Genomic DNA, 16117 nt, shown 5'->3' on the forward strand with positions numbered 1-16117 from the left:
AAACTACGTTCGCTGAATTAAAGTGTAATAAGTATTTTTCATTGCACGTATATCTGATAAATTTTATTTCTACACGTTGGTTATACTTAGAATTTGTTTGCTGATTGGTTAGCTGTGTGGAATCACGTTCAGCAAACACAAGCAAAAGAATTATATTTACTTTGGCTAACTGTCGATAAGCTTATGACTATGAAATTTTCCATAACTGTCGAACTTCAGTACATAACGAACAAAAATATACGCGTTTCATATTAAAAAAATAACACTGACGCTCGTCAAACTAACTTTTTTGCGACGAAAAAAAAACATAGCAGTGTTTCAAGCTCGAGCTCGATACGCTCTTCACAGGGAAATAATCTAATTCCATCAGATTATCTCGCTTCAAGTAACTTTTTTGCAAATATTTCGAGTATAATGGCGCACGATGAAAAACAATTTCACTATGATTTGACAGTGTTTGCTCAAAAATTCCATTTAAAAATTAAAAATTCTCTCAACAATGTATCACATCGCAAAATGTTGCTTAGTGTTGATTCTAAGCGGTTTTTATATGATTGACTTGTTTACCCGTTGGCAGTAAAAAATTGTTTTAATATGCTTATTGTTGTTGTATGCTTCAAAAATATGTAGTTCGTATTTTCAAGTTAAATTTCCATGAATTTAACTGTGATTGTTGCAATTTCAACTGTTCTAACAAGTGAACTTTTACTAAAGTTGATAATGTTTAAATATTTGATTTTATTGAGCGGATGAAATTATTGTACTATTATTACGTAATTTGTTATCGATGTTACCTCCGTTTCGCATATTACTTTTCCGCACACACCTAGTGTGAAAGGGGAAAGTATTGCAATAGGTCAAAATTTACGAAACTTCAAAAACATGTTTTCTGGGCGTTTCTGAGGTCAGAGAACCCGAATCAGGCCGTTTTGAGCATGGTTGTTGTGGGTCGCTTCCACGTCGTACGTCGTACGTCGTACGTTGTCCGCCGTACGCAAAATTTGTCCATCGATTTTCTCACCACCCAGAAAAGTTATTTGAAATCTGACTTCACGGGATGATTGGGGGTCCCCAGGAATAGAAATCATCAGATTTTGAGCGACTTTGGTTGATGGAAAAAAATTCCATGCCTGGAGTGATACCTATGAAAAAGAGTCCAATTTTCGTCCAAAAGTCATACTTAATGTAGACTTAAACACTCAAAAATATGTATTGGGGGGTTTTTTGGCACGAGAAAACCGAATCCGAGGTAAGTTTTGAGATACAATCAATTTTTAATTCAGTTTCCTTGAAAAAATCACAAAAAATTTGGATTTTTGTATGGGAGCCATGCCTGTATGCTACCTTAATGACGTGAAACTTTGCACAGACTATTTTTTACACAAAAGTGTAACATTCTGAAAATTTGAAGAGATTTCAATTAAAATTAGGGGTACCTCCCATACAAAATTTTCAATTGGCTCAAAAACGAATATTTTGTATGGGAGGTACTCTTGATTTTGGTTGAAATTTCTCCAAACCCTCCGAATGAAAAAAATAACCTGTGCAAAGTTTCACGCCATTAAGGTAGCATACAGACATGGCTCCCATACAAAAATCCAAATTTGTTGTGACTTTAGTTATGAAAAGTTTTTCAAAAATAATCTTTATGGCAAAATTAACGTCAGACATATTTTTATAGTATTTTGTTAGAAAATAGAATACTTTCAAATGTCGTACAAATGGGTTCATCATGAAAGTGTGAAAAATCTTTTCTCGGGTACTTCTGCTATTAAATTAAAGAATATTTCGTTGCCAAAGTTGAAAAATATTTTTTGGTCTCGAACTTTACGCCGCTTGAAAGACTTGAAGAATCGAGCAAATATTATTTTGAACTTTCTTAATAAAATACGCAACTACCACCGTGCGGAAAAGTTCGTCTTACTCCCGTAAGACTCTTTATTTTTCTTTACTGTCGTGTAATTTTATTCAAAAATGTTGATTTTCCATGAACTGAGATAATGCATTTTTTGTGGTAAAAAATATCGAAACAAAAATGAACAAAATGATACACTTAAGTATGTGGACAAACACAGAGAGGAAAAATCCGGTATATTTAATTCAATTTTGGTAAATTTAATATAAAACCAACCAACAACGAATTACATTTATCATTTTTGAGATCTATGAAACATCTTTTACTTTTCCGCACACACCTAGTGTGAAAAGAGAAAGTATTGCAATAGGTCAAAATTTACGAAACCTCAAAAACATGTTTTCTGGACGTTTCTGAGGTCAGAGAACCCGAATCAGGCCGTTTTGAGCATGGTTGTTGTGGGTCGCTTCCACGTCGTACGTCGTACGTTGTCCGCCGTACGCAAAATTTGTCCATCGATTTTCTCACCACCCAGAAAAGTTATTTGAAATCTGACTTCACGGGATGATTGGGGGTCCCCAGGAATAGAAATCATAAGATTTTGAGCGACTTTGGTTGATGGAAAAAAATTCCATGCCTGGAGTGATACCTATGAAAAAGAGTCCAATTTTCGTCCAAAAGTCATACTTAATGTAGACTTAAACACTCAAAAATATGTATTGGGAGGTTTTTTGGCACGAGAAAACCGAATCCGACGTTAGTTTTGAGATACAATCAATTTTTAATACAGTTTCCTTGAAAAAATCACAAAAAATTTGGATTTTTGTATGGGAGCCATGCCTGTATGCTACCTTAATGACGTGAAACTTTGCACAGACTATTTTTTACACAAAAATATAACATTCTGAAAATTTGAAGAGATTTCAATTAAAATTAGGGGTACCTCCCATACAAAATTTTCAATTGGCTCAAAAACGAATATTTTGTATGGGAGGTACCAACCGGCTAAACCTATGAAGAGACAGAATGCGTAATCTCCTCATTTATGCCATCTTGTTTTCCATAGTTGAACTCAATTTTGTTGCACTGCATTGAATCGAAAAAGAGAAAAAAAAACAACAACAGTAACATGGCCACATAGATCTGTTGACCAGTGAGATACGTATAACAATGGAATGAAAGAATGAAGAAAGCGTATATGTGTATGTATGCATCAGCACGCATAGATATACAGCTCTGTGTGGCCGTGCTATTGTTGTTGTTTTTTCTCTTTTTCATTTCAATGCTACAGAATTAAATTCAGTTTTTCGATCTAATTCGAACTAATGTGAGGTGGCGCTGATCAGCTGCGTTCGCATAAAAAAGTTCCCAATCTCATATACGCCATTCCCGCTTAGGAGGTACTCTTGATTTTAGTTGAAATTTCTCCAAACCCTCCGAATGTTATTTGTAAAAAAAATAACCCGTGCAAAGTTTCACGCCATTAAGGTAGAATACAGACATGGCTCCCATACAAAAACCAAATTTTTTGTGATATTAGTTATGAAAAGTGTTTCAAAAATAATTTTTATGGCAAAATTAACGTCAGATATATTTTTATAGTATTTTGTTAGAAAATAGAACACTTTCAAATGTCGTACAAATGGTTTCATCATGAAAGTGTGAAAAATCTTTTCTCGGGTACTTCTGCTATTAAATTAAAGAATAGAATATAAGTTGAAACATATTTTCTGGTCTCGAACTTTACGCCGCTTGAAAGACTTGAAAAATCGAACAAATATTATTTTGAACTTTCTTAATAAAATACGCAACTACCACCGTGCGGAAAAGTTCGTCTTACTCTCGTAAGACTCTTTATTTCAAAATAGACTCATTGTTGAATGAATTTTATCAACTGCTTCATTGAATTTGGTGAATGTAATGAAGCAGTTGGTAAAATTGATTCAAGTCTCATTTCTACCAAAAATTGAATTAAATATATCGCATTTTTTCTCTGTGTGTAGTAAGAGGGAAGTAAATATCGACGCTCATTCCATGCAAAATCGAGCTTCATTTGAATTTCTCTTTTATTTTGTGTTCATAATTTATAGTCAATAATTTATTTACTTGAAAACCTCCTATATTTGATCGATAGTAATGGTACATAAAATTAATAATGGTTTCATTGTCAATATTCAAGAATGGTGAATGTTCGAGAATATTTTTCCACTTCATTCCGCAATATATGTTGTTGTTTTTTTTTTCATTCCGGAATTTCATGTCGATCATTTGCCCATTTTCTTTTTTACTCTCAACATCATCTCGTTACACCAATTTCGTGCTTCATCGAAATGTTCTTTGTGCCGGTTTTCTACTTTAAAGACTCGCTCTCATAAAGTCATGCTCATGTGGTGAAGTCTACGAATAAAGTCACTGCACGCCAGTTTATATAAAAATGTGTGTATGCTATTTATTGTTGGGCTTTAATTTAAAAACGAAAATTCCATTATACGGAAAAAGCATAAAAATGCTCGTGGGAAATTTATATTCCATCTTGATCTTTTCCTTTGTCGTGCTGTTCGATGTACACTTTCAACGGTATGCATTCAACATTTTTCCATGCTTAAATCCAACCATACATATACATAATTCTTTTTTTTAAGTCAAACACATACATATTCGCCTTTGGCCGCAAATTCTTCTATGTGTTTCACTCGTTGCTATTGTAAACGAATATAAATTGCATGGGAATATTTTCACCCGTTTTTCTTTTGAAGAGAAATTGAAGGAGAGAGAGAGTGAAAGAAAGAAAAAAAACTGAACAAAAAGAACCATAGATGAATGTAATGTTAAGCCGATGTGATATGAGGTCCGACGGCAATCTTATGTATCGTACAATATAGAAAAATTAATAATATAGAAAACGTAATCACACACAAACACATTCAATGGAAAAAGAACTTTTACCTTCGGCTGGCTTCTAAATCCTGAGCCTACATGTGGATGGATTTTTGACTTACAATCAATGCTCGAACCATACAAATGATTCAAATGTTTGCCATTTCTGTGTATAAAATTGATATTTTAGTCTTTCTTTTCTATCAAGCCACTTCTGAATTGGTGACGACTTTTTTCCTCAAAAAAATGAAAGAAATAACGTTGAATTCGGGCCCAGAAGTTTAACTGAAAATGGCTGTGGTTGAGAAAATTACATTTGCAGAAGAATCACAATATCATTTAAGCAAATATGAATGGCCGAAATAGCAAATGAAAATGGAATTTGTGTTCCGATTCGCAAACATAATCCTATTGTAACAATTAAAACCGTTGAAATTACCGATGGTTTCTTTTGTTGAACTTTTAATCGAATTTGTTCAAGCCTAGATGGTTGCAAAAGTTAAATGTAAATATTTATTTATAAGCTCAAGTGGAATCACTGTAACCGATTTTAAAATGGAATTTCGGTCCAAAGAATTCGATGTAATCAAAATTCCGGTAGTTTAACTGTTAGATATAGCAATTAGAGGTGGTCGTTTTTGTTTCTGGCACAAATACACAATTCGTTGAATATTGTTTGGTTTCGACAATCAATTCATTTCATTGTATAAAATTAGAAAACCTGAACTGAACACAAATTGGTTATTGGTTTCGAATGTATGTTTGCATTTACAATTGGTCGACTAAAATTGGTGTAATAAGCTGTATAGTTGAAATGTACGATTGTGATGAATGCACTTCGGTGTACAATAATATGCGAATTAAAAGTTTCCAGCTGAGTGACGAGATTTCAAAAATGCCGAGATGAGAACAATGCCAAGTACAGTAATCGAATAAAGAGTTATCAGAGAAATGGTTTACATAGAAGCCTAAAGGCAAAAGTTTAAACCGGAGAAAAGCGAATGAAATGAATTGTGGACATACGATTGACGCTTTGATGAAAACCCACATTTGAAATGTGTGCATATCGGCACGGACAAAACACTGTATTGCATCAACATGGTAAACTTTGGTCATGCACATTCCACAATTCTGTCGTACATTATTGTATTATGTAATAATAAATGTGGGTGTCATTGTTTTCGCTGCACACAGCACTGTTCGTGTTCACTTCAAAAGTTTACCGAACTATGGATATGCAATGCAAGTGAATCACAGTAGAACAAAAGTTTGAAATGCATACGAACATTTACACTCGCACGCCGAACATGGTAGTTTTTCGGTATTGTTTTTGGCTCATCGTTGATGGCACAAAAAGTTAATCGAATTATAACAATGTTATTCGTTCGAGCTTGATTTTGTTCACATGCGTCGTCATACGAAATTGGCGTTTTTCAGGTGATCCGAGAGAGATGATTTGCAAGTGGAAAAACTTTCCATAAAATAATCCAATAATCGGATGAAACCATTTTTCCCGGGTTTCCATCACGTGTGCATCAATTTTTTTGGTTCTAGTCATTTTATTCACCGAAAATTAGTCGAAGAAAAAGTTGCCAAGATAAAAAAATAATGTCCACAAAACACCTGTTCCAATGGTCGACTAGTACCATTCCTTCTCATTGCACCCGGCTTACGAGCACACGCTGTGTTATTGTGTTCATTATAAGCTTTATTCGCACCAACTACACCATCTGCAATGAAATTAATCCTCTGATTGAATTGAGTTGAGAAACAACGATTTTTCCATTTGCCATTTGGCTCTTTTCTCGTTCGTTCAATCCTTAAAATATTTATGTTATTGCTTGTAATTGAATCTGTGCTCACTGAGCGCGAAAACCATTTCATTCGTTCGATAATAGCCTATTGCCGATAATAACGAATATTATTTCAATTGCGCATTCTCTTGGCGCTCATTCAACGAATATTCAACTGTTGAAATGTGCAATCCAAATATCCAACGATTTCCTTTATTTGACATAAAGTTTATAGGCGGAGGCATGCATAGAAATGAAGCCACGATTACAAGTTTCCGCGTTAATGCGAATTCAAATGCGGCACAGCACAACAATCCAACGTCAATGCATTCAGTGCATGCCTTTCAAAATCTCCACCTTCGTCATCCAATTGTAAATGCAAATGCACAACGATTCCGAAAACTTACATTGCCAAACATTGTCTGTCATTTTTTTATAGTGTGTAATGCATGAAAATAACATCACACAAATGTTTAAATGGGAACAATTTTAGAATATTAAAATAGGATTTCTAGACTTTTCTCAAGCTGAGATGTGCAGCTGAATCGTGTTGAAATTTTGGCAAAAACGTTACAAAACATTCAGCACTTTTTTACATTCATTTTAATTTGAAAACTAAAATCACGAATGGTTTAAGCAGCCGCTGCTGCATACATTTCGTTTCGTTTTGTTTGATGTGGCGTTGGATGGATCGCTTTGAAATTTCGATGCAAAAGTTAAAGCACACAGAGTTTTCATAACACGGTTTGTACGTGAGCATTTCTTTCTATCACCATCTATCTCTCTCTCTCTATTTGTGGGAAACAGAAACTCCGACAAAATTTGTATTTGTTTGAACTATAATGATATTGGACGAAACTTTTATCACCAATTCAACGTCAACGTCTACTCGGAAGCACCACATGAATATGAACAGGGTAATTATGCAGCACCAAAATTATCAAGTAGATTCCACAATCTAATATTTATATTGGTGCTAAATGAATTTCGGGAAGTGGAGATGGGATTTCGAGTTTTATTATATACATCCACGTTCCCAGCTCAACGATTTCATAAATGATAACTTTTTTCATTTTCCACATCAAATCATTTTGCACGACAAATCTAAATTTTAATTCGAAGTGCAAAAGCATGAAAAAAATCCACTCTGCGTTTGAAATTAATTGTACCGTAAAAATTGGATCCTTTGAAAAGTTTTGAGCAAACCTGTAATTCCTCGAAAAAATTGGCCACGAGAAAGAGAATTCATTACAAAAACGAATTGGTTGCAGCAAACACAAACATTTTATTATCCATTGTAACAGTTTGCAGAAGATTTTGTTTGCGTTACGTAAATTCATGGTAATCCACTCCAAAGGCACTATTTGTGAACGACTGAACGTATTGAAGAACTGTAGTGGAGACTATGATCATCAAGAGAGAAATGTGAGTGAGAAAAATGAGGTGATGGTATTTGTTTTATTGTCGGACCATGGAATGGAGATTTTTGAAATTCAATAAGACCATTATGAAGTGGTTCTGAATGACACACACTCTGACCACATGTGCAACATACAAAAATATGATGTTGGCATTTGACAATCAGGACGGGTACCTTTTTGCCGTTACAGACACTACTTGTTTGGCTGATGAGGTACTTTCACATTTTCTTTGACCACTTTTAAATACATCCCTTTGTAATTTATCTTGTGCAAATGGTTCTATATTAAAATTCCTAAGAAATATATTTTGGTTTATTTAATTGCAAATAATTTTCGAATGAATGTTTTTCAAAAGAAAAAATTTCAATGACTTCAAAGAAAATTTCATTTTGGCTAAACGTTTTCTTGGCACTCTCATGTTAAAGTGATGAAGCGTATCAAAAATTTCACGTGGAATTAACAATGAAAACAAAATTGGGTTTCCACTTAAAAATGATGTAGCAAACAAAAATCGCATTTTTGTTTGGCTTGACGATATCAGAATACTTGGCTCGTATTCATGTGTTGGCGTTGCATAAATTTTCGAATCAATCCAACAATGAGTGCCTCAAGCAAAACGTTTAATTTCGTTTTCTTCATTTCATGGTGAAGTGAAAATATATTTGGTGAGTTTATCTTTGGTTTAGATGTGTATGTTAAGCTGAGAATGAAAGATACTTAGGGAAATTTCACCTCACAGCAGTTTTCATAAGCGCGAGCGATAGATATATAATGCGTCATTTCCTAGAATGTTTCTGTTAAAGTATCTGCGGTAGCTCCCATATACATCAATTTTCTTGCATCATTCTTCATTTCTCACGAAATTATTCCTTTGAAAATGAATTGTTTTCAACCTTTGCGTTTCTTTTTCGCAATTTTTTTCTTCTTTTTTTCATTTTCCAAAGTTCTTGGAACAAAAGTCGTCGACACGCATTATATCAGAATTATCTTTATCCATGTGTTTATCACAAATTCTCCCCTCAATGCATGAAAGAAAACCGTACACAAAACAAATTCAAAGAAGGAATACAAAAAATGATGTTGATATAACAACAGATATCGATTGAATTTCACAACTTTTTTTTTGCAAATTATAAAGGAAATATCCAACACAGCGTCTCTATGGCATCATACTCAAGAGAGACTGGAAGAAAAATCCGCAATTTAAATTGAAACTCAAAACGATTAACAAGTCTCACGCAACTTTTCTATTCTGAGAGCTGAGAAATCTTAACCAAACGAACGAAAGTTGGCATATCAAAACCGTAAATCGCAAAGAGGTTGGAATTGAAAACGGAGAAAAAATGTATTGTCAAAATCATTTACAAAAAGTGCATTTATTATGTATCCCGAAGCTGTTTTGTTTGATATACATCAATATTAACTTTTGGTTGGTTCGTCGAACCATGAAATTATGATTTCGTTAACAATAGAACCGATTCAAATAGACCTGTGCAAATTCAATATCAGTCTCAAATTCAGTTCAATTTTTCTTATATTTAATGCTCGACAGATTTTCCGAGTCGCAAAAAGTCGAGTGTTGGATTCGATGGAAGAAAGGTGTCTATTCGAAAATGTCTGTCGTCGGTAGAAGAATTGTGGTTCCGTCCAATTCTTTTTTTATCATATTCATGAAGAGTAATTTGTAAATTTATCGTATCACTGACCTGGACATGTACAATGGATGGAAAAAAATGAAGAAAATGAAATACGAAAAAACAAAATAAAAGAATGGAAAAATGTTCAGTGCCATTAATAAGTACTTTGTGTTTGCATTATCTGTGTTTATTATTGTTATTTTAATGCGAACCGTGTTGTTTAAGTTATGACCCATCTATAGCATGAGATCAAACGGAGAACGGAAGAAAGATGCACGGAACTAGAAGATATCCATTAAGATTAAAAAGGAAAGCAATTTCATCATCGTTGTTGTTGTTTTTCTCGTTGTGAAACAAATTCGGTTCAGTTCTTTTTTTCGGGGGTCTTTTGGCGCTGAAAATCTTATTGAAGATAAGTGGGACACTCACATAAACACATATACATAAACAACAGCATCAAGCGCATAGAGCGTTAAAAACATATCCAACGAGCTGTAATTCATTGGTATTTTGACCGTAATATAAAAGATATACATAAATTGCGGTGCAAAAAGCCATGCAATGTTCTCGGCATTGGAGATCAGGTGTTTCGAAAGTTTTCGATTTGGTTTAAGTGTGGGTCATTGGGTTGTAATGTAATGACTATCCGCAAAATTATTGCGTTTTGCATCGAGTCGAAAAGGGCCAACAGACCTTCTTCGTGCAATTGCATTCAACGCAAAAAAACCGACGAAAATAGATTGAATAAGTGTGGTGAAAATATATTTTGTCACAATTTATGGACATTGTTTCACAGCTGAAGAAGAAATCATGCAGCGAAAGGCGCACGTGCGCACAGACTCTGATGGCAGCAGCAAAATATCAATCTTCACAAGCTTAAACTGATAAACTCAAGAAAAATAAATTAATAAATTATGCTTCATCACGCTCGTAATTATGACAAAGCAACACGCGCGTATGATGAAAAGATAACCTAAAAGCAGAGAGAGAAAAACCGCGCGTACACACAGAGAGACTTTTTTGAATTATCAAATTAAAAGCGTTAACCCCGATGTTGGCACAAGTGCTAGAGAATATGACAAAACAAAACTCTTCTCTTCACTGCATTAACAAAACAACGTCACAAAAACCGTTGACAGAAAACAAATACGTACACATAACAATGGTCAAATGTAAGCAGTTAATTTTCCTGCTGTAGTTTTTTTTTTTTCTCTTGTTATTTACACTGTATGCTTCACTATGTCTCGCTTTGTCTGCATCAGTTCTGAGCCCGTTGATTCCATAAATGTATGGCAGAAAGCAATTTCTATTACTTTGCTTTCTTCTCTGCTTCATTTTATGGCATTTTTTCTGCATTGTTTCGGAAAAGTTCTGTGCATGATCTTGCAGATCATTGTTTTTATGCGATTTTATGCAATGGCCAAAAATGATAGCAAACGAGAACGAGAACGAGGACAAGAGCTAAAATGAGCGTGTGCGTGTCGGCAACTTTAACATAGTATTGTCTCAGTACAGTATCAAGCACTAATTAGCATTAACATCAGCATTCAGCACCAATTATCATCTAGCTCTCGTATTCAGCAAATAACAAAATAATAAATTTATTCTATTCGTTCGTTTTCGTTAAGTTTATGTATGGTGTGTGAGTGTTTCCGTTGCAGTTTCCCCCTCGTTCTCTCTCTCTCTCTCTCTCTCTCTCTCCATCTCCTTCTTGTGTTCGTTAGCTTCGTTTCTTTCCGTCCGTTGTCATTTCTTCATCCGTTCGCCAAGCTGATTTTCTACATGTGTTTATTTTATTTTCTGTCGGTTTGGCGCTTACATTTTTGTGCTTGAGATGCAAAATCGAAACGGAAAACCAACATGAAACGTTCCACTGTTGGGCGCTTCTCGTGTCATGCCGTCCGACCACATCACACCACACATGCACACATCGAGCGACAGAGACAAAGAGGGCAAGTTGATGATCTGTGTGTATTTATCAGCATGTCATTTACATTTGTTGCGTTGCTATTCGGCAACTTTATTATTACATATGTGTTTCGATCTCATGCGAGGCGATAGAGGTGAAATTTGCTGTCTCTCGGTGTGTCGAGCTCATCCATATCCATTAACATAAATAATAGATATCTTTGGCCGTGTACGTGTCTCTGTGTTTGTATGCATGCATTGCCAGTATTATGTGTGGATGGCACATGCACATTGAAGTTAAAGCGAATGCTGACGAAGACAATGCAAAAAATAAATACATATATTTCGTAACATCATCCTTTGTAAGTGTTGTGGCTAGATTCGAATGCCACTGAACACTGAAGCGAGAGAACCGTACATATCAAGTATGGGAGCATGTTACTTGTGGAAACTCATTAAAATCATTTGTTCTTACATTTGGTTGCAATGGCACAACGGTACCTTTAGCTTTGTCTATTTTCACATCACCTTCTTCTTCTGTTGCCGCTATTTCGCTGATGTGGTGTTGCTCGCGCTTCGATGTACCCACACAAAAAGCTCATGCTCGTTTTGGTAGAGCGTAAGCGTCAAGAGACCGTCACCCGAATTAGATTGGACACTAAAAGCAGAGCAAACGATTTCGAATATAAACACCAGTTAAAATTCGGCCTCGACCAACCAAAAATGACATAGAGAGAAAGAGAGAGGGATAGCAAACCCGCGACCACATACAAAAATGAAATATGATGGGATGGCATTCAAGGTGGTTTGAGATCAACTGTCGACTAAATAAACTCGATTAGCCGCAAAAGACATCGCAACAAAAAAGGATTCCATGTGATTTTTTGCATTTACATTTTATGCACCATTTTTGCTGTGCTCATGATTGTTCTTCGTTCTTCGTTTTCACTCTTTTCGCACACTTTCACTTTAAATTGATGGTTTGCGAGTGAAGCAATCAAATCACTGCCTGAGACAATGCAATATGTTCGTGTCAACAAACGAAAGTTTTTAAAGATGATGATAATAAACGGCGCAAAAATATTAAATTACGTATCCATTTATCATGTTGTCAGTTGTATGTGCAAATTTTCATCGTGTCATTGCAACACGGCCCAAGTATGAATGAAGGAGTGACAAAGCGAGAGAGAGCGAGAGATAGAAAAGAAATACCACTCAAAACACCAGGGACACTGGAAATATACTAAGAGCTTTTGCTGTGATTTTTCTCATCGTAAATTGCTTGTGACAATATGATGGTGTTTGCACTCAACGAAAGGTGTAAACTATTTTCATGGTGCATTGAGTCTTGAAATCAAATTTGCATAGAGTGCAACGGATTAAGCTTTCATTCAGATCGTTCGATGAAAGTGTAAGAAAAAAACGGCGAACTATACACATGCACTTTGCACATAAATTATATAGTTCTTCATTACCATTTCTTAATCTTCTTTTGCACTGCTATTTATTAACCCCTTCAGACCACAAGAAGAGCCAGAAATTAATGTTTCTGAAAATAAGAAAATTGAGAATTTACTTCGTTTCTCTCATGAATTTATACATTAATTTTGATTAAAACACCAGCCATATTCTAATTTATCAATTGCATTGGTTATTTGCAGACATCATATTGAGATATTTTCAGCCAGCTGAATCAGCTCAGGCAGCTTTCGTCAGGCGCTAAAATGGTGTGAACAAATGTGTTCCATTGTTACAATCACTATAACGTTGGTAACGATGCGCTGATGACGTTGCAGTATCATGCACGTCTTCCTACTATTCAACTTGAATATGTTAATAATGATTTCATTTCAATATGTAGTTTGCTTATCGAACCCATTAAACCATCCGGAAATACGAATTCACATTTTATTCTTTCTTAATATTTTCTTTATTGTGCATTTTACTCGGAAAGCTGTTGAGCTATCAATTCATGCACTGACATTATCATGTATGTACTGAAAAAATCTTTTCAAATCGCATCGTTCAATTCTATTCTATCTAATCGCCTTTCAAACGATTTTTTACGTTAAGCAACGCCTAAAACGTGTACACACTTTACTATCACAGAAGTTGGTCTTTCAAATAGCAAATCTATTGAAATTTGTTTGAATTCACATCGAAAAAAGGAATATGTCACTTGCTCATAATGGCAACTCAAGTACGTGCCAAAAAAGGATAATTCTTTTAAAGAAAAGGTGATCAGCAAAAAGATAAGTTACTTTGAGAAACGAAGGAATTTCCGATTTCATCATTTTTTGAATATATATGCTATTTTAATGAAATTTTCCGATATTTTCCCATTAAAATAATTTTGCTGAATTTTGTTTGCATTTCCAGTGGCCCCATCATCAATATCATTAAAAAAAACGTCTCATTCAAGATTAAAAAAATGCAGCCATTGAAGTTGAATCAAAAGTTTTTGACTCTGGTAAGCCTTTGCGCACCACCCGACAATATCACACGACCTGAAATGTTATTAAACGCCGCTGTTGGGATTTATGTCTTTGTAACGCTTTGTTTGGACCTCATTTCAAGTTCGTTTTTTTTAATTCAATATAAAAAACGTGAGTTGGAAGATGTTTTGGGTTCAATTCTTCAAATAGCCGCTGTTAGTAGCAACATTTTTGGCATGGTTACCGTTTTTATGCTATCCAAACGGCTTCGAAATATTTTTTCGCTTTTTCAAATGATTTATAAAGAATGTAATTATCGGCACAATTCCACGTTTTCCGTCGCCAACATTTTCTTTTTGTTCGATTTCATAAATGGCAATTTTTGATTTCCACAGGTGCCCATGACGAATCGTTTCAAATTCTCATCAAAATCAATCGCTTTGCTGCGAAGGTCACAAATGCGCTGGTAATAAAATATGTGCTCGGCTATTATGTCTTGTCAGTCACACTTGCGCTAGTCAATGTCATGTTTTGTTACATCAAAGCTGCCAATGAAATCGATACAACGTGTCTTTATACACCTTACAAACACATGTAAGTAAACATTTATTTGATTTTAACATCTCAAAGAAATGTATTAAAACTATATATGTTGTCGTTCATTTCAAGTTTGCCGTGGGAAGATGAAACATTTATTGGATGGTTTTATGGTTTGCTTTGCAGTTTTTGGATGTCTGGCACTTATTTCTTAATGAATTGCATTTTTTTATCATTCTTTTTGGCCACGTGCATGCATTTTCATGCCTTTCGACACCAATTCGATGCCATTTTATCAATAATCAATGAGGTCAATGCGCAAAAAAGTAATTTCAATCAAAATGTCAAACAAGTGCTACAACGAGTGATTCGATTTCATAATTCAGTTAAGGAGTAAGTAGTTTGAAATGTGATACGATGTCTATGTGTCATTAACATTCAATTGTCCAGTCTATTTGTCGAAGTCAGCATAGTGTATGCCGGGGTTTTGTTCGCACAGTTAGTTTGCGGAGCTTCATTTATAGCAGCTTCATTATTCCAAATGGACATGGTTACAAAGTTTTCATTTCTAAATTGTTTTGCAACTTGTTGGTTTTTAACTCTGTTCTTTCTATTCTTTTGATGCACATCTCAAATTGTAGGCGATTCATCATCTTGATATATATTTCTATGCATATGTAAATGCGTTACTTTTCTCTGTATGCAATTTGTATCTATTCTGCTATGCTGGAGCAACAGTTTCGATTAATTTTCAAAAATTTGCTGATGCAATTTTCCAAAAGGATTGGTACTTGTTGACAGTTGACCTTCAAAAATATATTATTTTAATGATTCGAAGTTCACATCAACCACGCGTTTTTAGCGGTTATGGCATACTAAAATTGAACCTGGAAACATTCACAAGTGTAAGTACGTGCGGTTATAACCTATTCAATAAAATTCATACAGGCACATCATTTTAGATACTCAAAACTGTAACGAGCGTCTATCTTATGTTCAAAACACTTGCAGAGTGAATTATGTTGGAGCTTGCGACGAAGCAAACAGTTGGATATTGTCATTAGGATGGTTCGATTTATCAAAAATTGTTTAGCTCACCCTGTAACCAATTAATCGTGTCGGACAGACATTATAAATGTATTCATAAAAAAAATTGATGTTCTAACTGACCCACTTTTGCTACATCGTTTTTTTTAAATGTCTATTACTTTTTTGGCACAAGAAATCCGAATGTGAGATTAATTTTGCGATACAAATAATTGTTGACACACTTTTGTTGATCAAAATAGAAAAAAATCATTTTGTGAAAATCTAATTGTTTGTAGCATTTCAATAAAAAAAAATTGTCAACCAAAATCTTTATTTTAGAAAAATGATAAATTCGATTATTGTGATGTAAAAAATTATCATTTAAGTCTGACAAATTACTAGCTATATGTACGAAAATGTCGAGTGTCGATAAGCTTTATTGGCTCAAAATCATCGATGTGAATCGTTTCCATTGCTTCAAAATTTATTGCATCTATATTTATGTAGAACAAACAAACAAACATCAAATCAAGATTCTGCACTGGTATATCACCGCACTGTGCCCGATTCGTTCCACTCTACCAATGGATGACTTGAATAAAAAAGAAAAATGTCCCACTCGTGC

The sequence above is a fragment of the Contarinia nasturtii genome, unplaced genomic scaffold, assembly GCF_009176525.2.
Source record: "Contarinia nasturtii isolate CC-2019 unplaced genomic scaffold, AAFC_CNas_1.1 Cnas_scaffold_2806, whole genome shotgun sequence".
NCBI classification, from domain to species: domain Eukaryota; kingdom Metazoa; phylum Arthropoda; class Insecta; order Diptera; family Cecidomyiidae; genus Contarinia; species Contarinia nasturtii.